This window comes from Helianthus annuus, chromosome 2, assembly GCF_002127325.2.
Source record: "Helianthus annuus cultivar XRQ/B chromosome 2, HanXRQr2.0-SUNRISE, whole genome shotgun sequence".
NCBI lineage: Eukaryota > Viridiplantae > Streptophyta > Magnoliopsida > Asterales > Asteraceae > Helianthus > Helianthus annuus.
This window is the reverse complement of record NC_035434.2, coordinates 35,998,439-36,012,390: the sequence shown is the minus strand read 5'-3', so window position 1 is coordinate 36,012,390 and position 13,952 is coordinate 35,998,439. Positions and strand designations below refer to the sequence as shown.

General features: G+C 34.4%; 2 long non-coding RNA genes across 2 annotated transcripts; both read right to left on the bottom strand.

Annotated features, from left to right (window-relative positions):
- Window positions 1–5,436: 5,436 nt before the first annotated feature.
- Window positions 5,437–6,890, bottom strand: LOC110903554. Its single transcript, XR_002572060.1, has 3 exons — window positions 6,751–6,890; window positions 6,230–6,283; window positions 5,437–5,637 (listed from the first exon to the last, which is right to left on the bottom strand). It is a non-coding gene; the product is annotated as an uncharacterized LOC110903554 (long non-coding RNA).
- A 4,429-nt stretch (window positions 6,891–11,319) lies between these two features.
- On the bottom strand, window positions 11,320–12,773 carry LOC110903545. Its single transcript, XR_002572051.1, has 3 exons — window positions 12,634–12,773; window positions 12,113–12,166; window positions 11,320–11,520 (listed from the first exon to the last, which is right to left on the bottom strand). It is a non-coding gene; the product is annotated as an uncharacterized LOC110903545 (long non-coding RNA).
- Between the last annotated feature and the right edge of the window lie 1,179 nt (window positions 12,774–13,952).

Below are 13,952 nucleotides of genomic sequence, written 5' to 3'. Positions count from 1 at the left end.
GGCTGAAACCCCCGCCAATAGGGTTACGCCGAAACCCAAGCCCACCCAAGTTGATAACTTGGACGTTTGTACCCAACCCACGCCCCAACCCCGCCCCATAGTCCTAAGAAGCTTCAAGACACGAAAAAGAACCCAACACCAAAAGCTTCGCGAAACCGCGTATCAAAAGCTTAACAACCTAAGCTTCATTATTCGTACCAAATCACCAAATTATCACGTGACACGTGCACCTTTGCTACAAGATGTGAAGACTCATTAATTGCCTTTCATATCCAACCCTACAACAAGCTGTCACCCATCATTAGGTACAAGTCTGTTATGCATAGATCTATGATTTCACTTTCAATGTACAAGTCACCTGTCATTTCAAGAAAAATATGAGTCATCACTAATTTTACAAAAAATAATACTGAAAGAGAAAGTAGTAAGTGTTCCCTAATAATTTTAAGGCCATGATTATACGGTATGGGCATAAAAAATAGTGTTAAAGTCAGTTCATGCCAGGCACACCACCTCAGAAATGGCGTGATAGAAAGGGATTGAAGATATTGATTGGTGTTGAGGGCAATGGTGAGGGTGACTTGGACGAAATCTATTGGACATGGTCTAACTAGTAATCAGCCGTTGAATGACTAGTTTGACTAAAAAAATTATTTAAAAAAAACATATATCTTCACATCATTTTACTCAATTTTTTCACAAAAAACACAACCAATCCAATCATTTCTCTCTAATTATATATTCACTCCCAATTTTTAACATAGTTAAAAAATGAATGGCTCAACTTTGTCATCTTCATCGTCTTCGTCGTTGTCTTCGTTTGAGAAGCTTCTTTTATTCTCGTCAGATGATAAGGGACTGGCTCTAATAATTTCAATGGTTTAAAAAGTGGTTGAAACCATATTGGACAACAAAGGGTGCTTCTCAGAACCCAAGAGGAAGAAATATATAGTACACAATCGAATTACCGCACACGACTTATTGGTAAGTGATTATTTTTCACCCAACCCGACTTATGATGTTACTACTTTTAGGCATCGTTTTCGTATGAATCGTGATTTATTTCTTAGAATTTCAAAAGATTTATTAAGTAAATATGAATATTTTCAACAAAAAACGGATGCTTGTGGTAGGCTAGGATTTAGTACGTTGCAAAAAAGTTACGACCGTGATTAGACAATTGGCTTATGGCTAGGGCTGTCCAAACTGCTCGATGATCGAAGATCGCTTTACGATCGCTCGAAAAATGCTCGTTCAATTCCCGCTCAGTTTGTAAATGAGCCGATCGGATCAGTTCAATTCAAATTCAATCCAAGCATGAGCAAAGCTCCGCTCGCTCGTCGATCGCTCGGTTTCGCTCGAATTATTTTTATTAATAATTGATATATATAGGTAGAGGATCCTGTAAAAGTGCTCAAAGTATGAGAAGTGTATTATAACACTATATATGATACTATATAACACCGTATAACAATATATAACACCATATAATACCATATAACACTATATATCATTATATAACAAATATAACACTATAGTTTGTCTGATAGCATGTATATGATAGATGTATAGTGTTATATTTGTTATATAATGTTATATAGTGTTACATAGTGTTATATGGTATTATATGGTGTTACATATTGTTATACGGTGTTTATATGGTGTTATATAGTATTATATATAGTGTTATAATACACTTCTCACACTTTAGGCCCTTTTTACACTATCCTTACCCGATATATATATATATATATATATATATATATATATATATATATATATATATATATATATATATATATATATATATATATATATAGGGGAAGGTTCAAATGAAAACCACTAGTTATTGTGAAAACTAGAAAACTAACTAAAACCCACTAAAAAGGAGGGAGGGAAGACATTTAATGAAGGAGGGGTAAAATTGGAACAAAAAATATATAACTTTTCAAACATTTCTCATTTCTCCATACGTTATCATTTTAAAACAAAAATGGCACCATAAGATCACAAATTTTCTTATCTTTCATTCAAGTATATTCGAGCATATTTTTTATGACATAAAAAAAGATTTATGGCGTCGTCTTGTTTTCAATACTATTATTATAGTAGTGCACATGTGCAATATAACATGTACTACAATGTGCATTACATGCTTAAAATTAGCTTTTTGATTCTAGTTTAGCTTTTAGGGTTAGTTTTTTTGGAGGTTTAGGATTAGGATTAGGTTTTTGGGTGTGGGGGGGAGGGGGTTTAGGTTTTTGGGGGGTGGGGGTGGGGGGGTTAGGTTTTTTTGGGTTTATGTTTAGGGTTTAGTTTTAGGTTTTCGGGAGGGTGGGGGTGGGGGTTTAGGTTTTTTTTTTCGGGGGAGGGGGGTTGGGCTTTTGGTGGGAGGGTGAATTTAGTTTTTTTTTGGGGGGGGGGGGGTTTAGGTTTTTGGGGGTGTCGGTGGGGGGTGGGTTAAGTGGTTTAGGCTTTCCGTATTAGTGCACATGTGCAGTACAACCAAAATTTTTTTTTTTTTTTTGAAATTTTTTTTCCATATATAAAAAGTAGCGATTTTTCTAAAAAAAATTATAAAAAAAAAAATTTGTATGTTTTTTAGGTTTTTTTTAGGCTTTTTTAGTTAGTTTTCGAGTTTTCACAATAAAAGTGGTTTTCATTTGAACCATCCCCTATATATATATATATATATATATATATATATATATATATATATTATAGATTTCATAGATTAAAAACCCAAAAAAATATAATAGCCCAAAAAATTAAAATCCCAAATAATATTCAGCCCAACTTAATATTTAATATGAAAATCTAACCCTAAATTCTATTCCTAAAAAAATATTCAGTCATATCATAATTCATATCTCCGCTCTAGTGATCTAGTCTTCGACTCTCATTCTTCGGTCCACAGTCACACTCACACACATCTCGGACAATCAAACAAGTGAGTCGCTCCAGTCTTCATTCTGCAACAGATCGCTGCTCCAGTCATCATTATGCAGCAGGTCATCGGACAATCAAACAAGTGAGTCGCTCCAGTCTTCAATAATTGTACAGTTTAAATATCACTTGTTTCAGTCTTCAATCTGCAACATATAATAACAATCGTCGCTCCTTTCAAAGGATATGTTTGTTATAGTATATCGGATGACTACCAGAGCTTTCTTTCAAAGGATATGGTGGAACTTCTTGTTTGTGGAAGTGATTGGTTAAAGGCGAGCTCAAAACCAACCTTAAAAACATTGAAAGTAAGCTTTTATTACATTTATAATCTACTTATACTTTTGTAGTTTATGCATTAACATTTGTATTTTGTTTTTTAAATGTGTAGCAAGCTGCAAGAGATGAAGAAAATTGGAAATTGATGTGTTGACTCCAGATGGGTCTGATAATAAATGAAAGGTATTTTTATAATACAAAACCTAAAAGTTGTTATGTAATGTGTAGAACTTAATGGTTTTGTTTAATGCTTGTGTTTATAGGTTATATGTTGATTTGAAGTTGAACTTTGTGGACATGTTTTAGTTAAGTTAGAATTTGTTTTTGTTGCACGAAGCCTTATCATTCAATCGAGCGAACCGAGCGAAAACGATCCGCTCGATTTTTTTAGGATTTGATAAAAACCGAGCGAAAACGAGCCGATCGATTCAAATTCAATCCGAGCATGAGCATCACTTTTACGCTCGCTTTTGCAAATTCGATCCGCTCGGATCGGATCGGTTGTAATTCAATCCGAGCATGAGCAGACCCTAGATCGGATCGGATCGGCTCATGAACACCCCTACTTATGGCATGTCTTCCGATATTATGGATGAATATATAAAAATGTTGGAATGAACCGCAAGGGAAAACCTCCATAATTTTGTGAATATATGATGAATCTATATTTAAAAAATATTTGAGAAAACTTGTGTTTGGGGACGTAAAACAACTTTTGGAGGCTCACGAAGAGAGACAGGTTTCTCTAGGATGATTGGTAGTTTAGATTGTATGAAATGGGATTGAGAAAATTGTTCAACTGCGTGGCGCGGACAACCCACCAGTGGATATCATAAAAAACTGACTATGATGCTTGAAGCGATTGCATCACAAGATCTTTGGATTTGACATGCATTCTTTGGTATGGTTGATGCAAATAACGATTTAAATGTTCTTAATCAATCACTCATTTTCAACGACTATATAAACGTGGATCGAAGGCTTCAACTTTTTTTGTAAACGTTGCGGAGTACAAATACGGTTATTATCCAACGGATTGTAGATCATGCCGTGTTTGTAAAATCAATTACAAAGCGTACAACGTTAGACGAAAAGAGAACAAAGTTTAATGGTACTCAAATCGCGGCACGGAAAGGCAACAAACGAGCATTTGGTGTGTGTGCAAAAAAGATAACACATTTTGAGGATGCCGTAGGATTGAACCCTAACAGAGGAACAGATAATGTAAAGCCAAAACCGGATCCCATCAGTAGTTTGGTTTGCCTATAAGTATGACAGTACTCTGTACTGTTACACTTGATCGTTTTGAGTGAGTTTTTCTCCTCAATTCATCCTTTCATCTTGTGCAACCAACTCTGGTGTATCAGGCTGAGGGGGAGTTTAGATTGTAAGCCTGCACTGTAATCTTTTGCTTCTATGTAAATCTTTTGACTCAATGAAAAGCAATTGTTTATCAATCTACACTTTCCTTTGCTTGTGTTTACAAAGTTTGCTACTCATTTCCGCTGCACTTATTCGTTTTATGCAAACAAACACAATCACAGACAGCCTCAGATCCTAACAAAAAAAGATAACACATTTTGAGGATGCCGTAGGATTATGGAAAAACCTAGAATTCGAAATGTGATGTAGACGTGTGTTATTTTACATAACATGATTTTGGAGGATGAGTGACACGCTATTTGCGAGGACTATGAGGAGGAGAATCAACCAAATACTCTAGAAATAAGTGATAAAGAGAAAGAAGCGAATCGAATGAAATGTATGACAATATAACACATCATAACTTCCGAACATATTTGGTTGAACACATTTATAGCGTTCCACGAAACGACCCTGCCAAAGACGAAGACGATAATTAAAGGTTTATCTTATTTTTTATAGGTTTAAGTAATTTTAAGTTTGTGTATTTTTTTAATTTATGTTATTTATGCAATTAATATCAATGTGTTTTATTTAAATTTAATAGATTTTAAATAAATTTGTAAATATAAAATAATAATAAAAAATGTGTGTCGCGTGTTGAATAACGCCACCCATTCACGCCCCGTCTGTAAGGTCCGCTTTTCCATAATGATAATTTACTTACAAAAAATAACTTTTCGGACATCAAAAGACCAACTTTTACACATAATAAAAATTTTTACAAAAATTGGGCATGACCCGTTCGTAAAACGAACATGCCCCCTGTTTTTAACATAATAGACAACATCCATCTACGACCCTATTAGCATTAAACTACCCCAAACAAAGACAACAAGTTTTCAAGTGTAAGACTTCTAACAAGATTAAACAAAATAACAAGACATGGACCCCAAAAGTATGCATATAAACTAGCGGAAGCGCTTGGTATAATAAGGCTTGAACACGTGCTCGCTCCATATCTCCAAATCGCCTATAGTGGAGTTTTACCTACATTAACAATCAAAATTTTTAAAGGTTAGTTATCACTCTAGTTAAATCATAATCCTTTTGTTTTAGCTCCATCCATACAAAAACATTCATCCTTTTATGCATTCGACTACCCAAATAGTTGGGTTTGGCATAAACACTCTCATTGAGAGTTAAGCATACGCATTCGACCCGTTTAATTGGGTTTGGCATAAACACTCTCATTGAGAGTTAAGCATACACATTCGACCCGTTTAATTGGGTTTGGCATAAACACTCTCATTGAGAGTTAAGCATACGCATTCGACCCGTTTAATTGGGTTATTTGCTTTCAACATTACTCTTCGTTCTATCCGCATAACGGATTAAACTTTCACATTCATTATGGCATTCGAAGCTACCCGTTCAAACGGATGGCGTTCATCTCTACTTGACACGATTTAATTTAAATCGGTCAAAATGTATAGCTTAACACAACTTTCGTTAGCATACCCAAATCCACAAAGGATTTGTTATTTACTTGCTATTTACCACGATTGTCATACAAGGATAGTTCTACATCAAGTTAAGTAAAAAGAGAATTTAACAAAGATTTGTATGCACCGGAACATACCTCGGTCTTGCGTGCCTTCCGTTTTCCTAATGCTTGTACCTTCTTCCTTCACGCCTACATTACAACATTCATTCATTCATTTAGTTCATCTACTTCGTTCTACCATTTTTCCAAGTTACTCATAAATTCATCTCTTAAGCATTTCATCAAACACTTGGTAGGCATCATAGTTAAGGTACATGGTACAAGTCTATAAAGCATATTCTTACTAGTTAATCATCACAACAATTTCATTCATTCAATTTCACCTAGCTATATCATTCTATATCAATTTCATTTATTATTCAAGTATCACAACAAGCTTATACACTAACTTCCTAGTTTTATGATTTCTAATAATCATCAAACCCTTACTAACTTCTTAACAAGTGGGTTTTTGCTATAATCATGCAACCTAAAATCAACAAAATTTCTGTTCTAGGAAGCAATTCTAACTAGGATTTCCCACAATAGATACAAGAATTCGCATTTGGGTTTAACCCCTTACTTTAAAATTCATCTTTTCAAGAAATTAGACTTACCCTTTCACTATGTATGCATAGATAATCGATAAACTTGAGACATGCAACTGACTAGACTTGAATTTCTTGATCAATTGAGTAGATTAGCAATGGCAAGGGTTTTCACCCTGTTCTTCTGTTCGATCGATCCCAGGAACGCACCCAGGGGTGTGTTTTTGGGTTTCTACCCTTTTAATTCCCTAATTAATGAAGCTTTCACATTACACCCCTCCAAGTTTAGTAAATATCTAATTCAAGCATTTTTCCAACATTAACGTATATCTTATCATAAATTCTCAATCACATTAAGTTTTATCATTATTTATCGTGTTTTTCATTTTTGGGGTGTTACAATTCGAACATGACACTTCTTCATAATTACATACTAACTTAATAAACTTCTATGCCTAGTTATAATATTTTAGATTTGTCAAATGCTATAAACTTTAATAATGGTAAAATTGTATATTTACCATTTCTTTTCACTAGGGTATCGCACTTAAACATTTTAACATGTCGTACGGAATTTGGGGTGTTACAAGTCTACCCCCCTTAAGGAAGGTTTCGTCCCCGAAACCTCAATACATACCTTCTGACTGGTCTAACAGTATCCCTTCGTAATTACATACCTCGAACTTCGACAACATGCTTTCATTCGATCATCCATCATGATGAATCGGTCATTGCTACTCTAAAACTTGTCTAATACACCTGGTAAATGAACCTTGCATGATTCAGTGTTATCCTATTACATCATTCCATGATCATTGTTCATTTGTTCGAGCTGATTTCTCAAAACTTATCTGTCAAGTTAATCATTCCCGCATACCTCTAACATCTACTTAAGGAATTAATAATTATCATAATATTCATACTTGTGCATTCATATTCATTTATATAAAGTCACAAATCATACATCATTTAATAGTTGCTAAGTGTATATATATATATATATATATATATATATATATTTTACAATACCTACATATAATCTTTACCCGTGACCAATATTCCTTTCATTGATGATTCCTCATAAGTGCATGGTTACACACAACTTAATGTATACGGTTATACAAATCATGTATATACTATCTTGCTCTAATCTTTTACCATTTATCCCTAGGTTACAAGGGCCAACATAAGTCTTTAATCATGCCATCAATATGATCGTGTAATCAATACTTACATTTGAGTAACTCATATTACACTCGAGGTGTCGTTGTCACATTCAATAGCCGTCATACATACGTAATTCCTTCTAATAATTGTAATGCTAAGGCGATTTCCTAACTATGTACCACAATGGATTAACTCTTACCTATATACTTACTAAGGTTTCGTTGATACGAGATTATAAGCTTATTACACATGCCATCTCATTCCACGTATGAGTTACATATAACTTGGTACAACCCTTCTTTCGATAATTTAGTTTACACTCTACCTCGTAGGGTCGTCTTATAACACGAGCCATGAATCTGGGTATACAAACTCTAATTCGTGAACATTTCTTTGGAGGTTTACCTTCAAATAAGTCCTCACATACGCTAGTTAGCCCGACTAGGGGCAGGATCCATTAAATTTTTCAGTCATTCACTCCATTAGTCGTAAAATTTTCATGTCTTAGCGAAATCCTATCTTATATTCCTTGCAAGGTTTACTTATGGCAAAATATCTTTTATGCCACATTCCATTCAAATATTCTTTATTTTATATTCCACGCAATCCTTCTTTACGTAACATTCTACCTCTCTAATAATTACGCATTCTAGTATTTTCATTCTAACTTCCTTCAACGTTAATCTTTCACATTTTCCATACAATTCCTTCTAATCATTCTAAATTTGGCATATCAAGCATGTACTCCGCTTTCTTACCAGATCCTTACTTTCCTTTAGTAATTCCATCACTATTAGCATAAACAATTGTATGTGTTAACGATCATACCGATCGCATAATTCACATTTGACTCTCGTTAGTCAATTCTGACAAACGTAAGACATATACTCAGATTCCCATTCTTTCAAATTCTTATATTCCGTCATGTCCTTCATAGTACGCGCATTGATTTAACATGTTCCATACAACTCCCTAAAATCCTACTTTTACGACCTTAAGTCAATTCATGCTTCTTATGCATAGACGCTTAGTTGTTTCTCAGAAGTCAATAGTGTTAACATATAACTTACGACTTAACCTTGTTTATTCGTGTTGTTATGTGAGACTATAAAAACATCAATATACACATATCAAAAATCTTGATGTAATTGGGTTATAACCACACAGTCACTTAACCATCGTCACATATACATTCACATACACATGCTCCCACATGTATGTGCTTTCATTAGTCACAAGCATATGATATGCTCATAATGAAAATACTCATTTAACTACTTCGTTCCATATCTACACAATTCAACGTTCATCGTTAACAACACAATCAATCATCTATTACAACATCCTAATTCATGTTTCTTACCATGTTATCTTATCAAACCAATTTCCATTGGCAATTCATCTAACACACATTCTTATGCAGATCTATTACCTAAGCTTTTTATCAAACATTTGGTGGGCGTACCACTTTCTAAGTATAATGTACAAGTTTCCTAAGCATATTCCTCCCAAATTCATCTCATGAACCATTACATTCAAACAATTCACATTGTCATTACTTGCACATCACGTCTAACTATCAAAACTATCATGTAACATCTCATGCATCAACAAAATCACAATTTAACATCTTCACCATTTTACAATTCCAATTTGGGTTTTACCACAAATCATTAATATGATCAAAACTGAGTACAATACAACTTCTATTTTCATACCAACCTCAAGCATATAATTAGTAACGTTAATACTATACGCATCTAAATTATGCTTACACACATTCTTACATGCATACGCACACATATACATACATACCTACCTTCTTGCATAACACGCACCTTTATACATATATATATATATATATATATATATATACTTTTACATACACGCATACCTTCCTACATACTTGTTCGAGATTTTGCATACAACTTACATACGATACATTAATGGCTTGGGACCTAAACTTCGATTTAAAGCCCATAAACATTAAAGGAATGATAAAAATTACATTTGGGATGCTCACCGTAGTCCACGGATAACGTATTGAAGCCCACGTTGCATAATCCACTTAAATAACAAGATTTCATGTACCATTTACGTGATCCTCTAATCAATACATATATATATATATATATATTCACATACACGTATTTTCACATGCTATTGCTCCATGATTCTACAATTAGCAAATTTCATTCGGAACATCTATCTAACATATTTTGAACATATCCTTTACTAATTAGCTCGTATGATTTACATTTAGCACATATTCGCCTCTTAATCATACTAGAGCAATTCATTAAATATACATAAACATCACACCATTCACGTACAAGGTACAAGCCTCTAGTGCATAATTCTTTCAAAGCATACATTCATCCGAATTTTCATACGAATTCCAACTCCACTTTATGCATTCGTCATTCATTTCATGCCATTACATTCGTTACATTCGACTTTTATAAATCTTACTTTATTGCCAACGATCTACATAACTTTACATAACTTATTATATCTTCTAATACTTAACAGGAACATAAAACGGGCATTTCTGAGGAGTACGGGAACTTAAATTATAACTCATAAGCTCTCGATTCATCATAGTTCATTAGTCCGTATTTACTTCATTCGCATTCCTACATTTCATACTTTATCCACTTTTTAAACTTTTGGCATTCATTCGTGTCATTCGACACATTACTCTCGACCCTTACAAGTCTCTTTCCATCGTAACCACTAATTGTGGTTAGATATATCTTATTAGGCATTATTTGGACTCTACATGAACACTTAAATAGGCTTTCGGACAATCCGGTAACTCAAAACGCGAAAATAATACAAAAATAAAATTTTCAGCGGATTGATATTCCACTAGCCGTCGCCGACGGCTTCATGCCCCGTCGGCGACGGGCTTCAGATAAGTGCGTCACCTACATTAGTCCGTAGGCAGGAACTTAAGCCGTCTACCAACATAGGGGCGTCGGCGACGGGGTGTCTGGCCGTCGGCGACGGCCAGCCATTTTTTAATCCGCTGCAGCTTCGTTTTTTTTTAGCATTCTAACTCTTTTTCGGTTTCGTTTCCAGCTGTAACGTACCCGGAATTTATTGTTTCGCTACCCATAATTATTACTTCACATATTTAACTCAACTTTACATCTCAAACTCATTACATATACTAGCATTCATCGAAAACTTACATTATTACCTCATTGGCGATCTTGGAGCGAGCACACTTTCGAACGAGCCATCGGTTTGAGTTCGAGCATCGCGTTAAAAACTCGAATCCCTCAAACCTTGGCTCTGATACCAACTTGTAAGGTCCGCTTTTCCATAATGATAATTTACTTACAAAAAATAACTTTTCGGACATCAAAAGACCAACTTTGACACATAATAAAAATTTTTACAAAAATTGGGCATGACCCGTTCGTAAAACGAACATGCCCCCTGTTTTTAACATAATAGACAACATCCATCTACGACCCTATTAGCATTAAACTACCCCAAACAAAGACAACAAGTTTTCAAGTGTAAGACTTCTAACAAGATTAAACAAAATAACAAGACATGGACCCCAAAAGTATGCATATAAACTAGCGGAAGCGCTTGGTATAATAAGGCTTGAACACGTGCTCGCTCCATATCTCCAAATCGCCTATAGTGGAGTTTTACCTACATTAACAATCAAAATTTTTAAAGGTTAGTTATCACTCTAGTTAAATCATAATCCTTTTGTTTTAGCTCCATCCATACAAAAACATTCATCCTTTTATGCATTCGACTACCCAAATAGTTGGGTTTGGCATAAACACTCTCATTGAGAGTTAAGCATACGCATTCGACCCGTTTAATTGGGTTTGGCATAAACACTCTCATTGAGAGTTAAGCATACACATTCGACCCGTTTAATTGGGTTTGGCATAAACACTCTCATTGAGAGTTAAGCATACGCATTCGACCCGTTTAATTGGGTTATTTGCTTTCAACATTACTCTTCGTTCTATCCGCATAACGGATTAAACTTTCACATTCATTATGGCATTCGAAGCTACCCGTTCAAACGGATGGCGTTCATCTCTACTTGACACGATTTAATTTAAATCGGTCAAAATGTATAGCTTAACACAACTTTCGTTAGCATACCCAAATCCACAAAGGATTTGTTATTTACTTGCTATTTACCACGATTGTCATACAAGGATAGTTCTACATCAAGTTAAGTAAAAAGAGAATTTAACAAAGATTTGTATGCACCGGAAGATACCTCGGTCTTGCGTGCCTTCCGTTTTCCTAATGCTTGTACCTTCTTCCTTCACGCCTACATTACAACATTCATTCATTCATTTAGTTCATCTACTTTGTTCTACCATTTTTCCAAGTTACTCATAAATTCATCTCTTAAGCATTTCATCAAACACTTGGTAGGCATCATAGTTAAGGTACATGGTACAAGTCTATAAAACATATTCTTACTAGTTAATCATCACAACAATTTCATTCATTCAATTTCACCTAGCTATATCATTCTATATCAATTTCATTCATTATTCAAGTATCACAACAAGCTTATACACTAACTTCCTAGTTTTATGATTTCTCATAATCATCAAACCCTTACTAACTTCTTAACAAGTGGGTTTTTGCTATAATCATGCAACCTAAAATCAACAAAATTTCTGTTCTAGGAAGCAATTCTAACTAGGATTTCCCACAATAGATACAAGAATTCGCATTTGGGTTTAACCCCTTACTTTAAAATTCATCTTTTCAAGAAATTAGACTTACCCTTTCACTATGTATGCATAGATAATCGATAAACTTGAGACATGCAACTGACTAGACTTGAATTTCTTGATCAATTGAGTAGATTAGCAATGGCAAGGGTTTTCACCCTGTTCTTCTGTTCGATCGATCCCAGGAACGCACCCAGGGGTGTGTTTTTGGGTTTCTACCCTTTTAATTCCCTAATTAATGAAGCTTTCACATTACACCCCTCCAAGTTTAGTAAATATCTAATTCAAGCATTTTTCCAACATTAACGTATATCTTATCATAAATTCTCAATCACATTAAGTTTTATCATTATTTATCGTGTTTTTCATTTTTGGGGTGTTACAATTCGAACATGACACTTCTTCATAATTACATACTAACTTAATAAACTTCTATGCCTAGTTATAATATTTTAGATTTGTCAAATGCTATAAACTTTAATAATGGTAAAATTGTATATTTACCATTTCTTTTCACTAGGGTATCGCACTTAAACATTTTAACATGTCGTACGGAATTTGGGGTGTTACACCGTCCCACTCTCTTTTTTGCACAACTCCACTTTTCTGACGTGTGTTGACGTGGCTGCCACATGTCGCAATGCCCCCTTTTCAAGCTCTTCCACTCCGAACAGTCTAATGGGGTCATGATTTTGATGATGTAGTCGTGGCCTTCGGTTAAACACTGTTTCAACTTTGCGTTAAGGGGCGTCATGCAAACTGACTCTCAGCTCCTTCACAGTGGTAAAACCTCATTTGAGCGTGGTAAATTAATTGTGGCAGCGAATCAAAATATTCTAAGTCACCCTATTAACCCCATTTTGTTCTTTAAGTTTTTAAACTTATATAACGTAAATATTATTTAAATTATGGTAAATAATGAAAATCAGTAAAACCATTACAATCTATACTGTGTAGTGAAAACAACTGAAAAAGTGATCTAATGATATGTCACTAATGTAGCAGACACTTAATGATGTGAAAATACAACCAGATTAAACCATTACATATGGTGCATTCGCTCTTTCTCTATTAAATCAGTTAAATTATCGCTTTATTTTTTTTTTCTCGTAGAACATGTGTTAATCAATTGAGACACTTCGTATGGCCTCGGTTTAATTTTAGAGTAAACTTCTGTTTTGCTTCCCGTGGTTTGGTCGTTTTAATGATTTTGCACCAATTATTTAAAAACGGGCATTTTCTTCCCTGGTCTATGTAACTTTTCTCCATTTCACTCCCCGCCCCTAACTTTATCCCAAATGTTTGTTAAAGGTAAGGGTATTATGGTAATCTATAAATATGTATTTAAATTTATTTTTAAAATCCATTTTT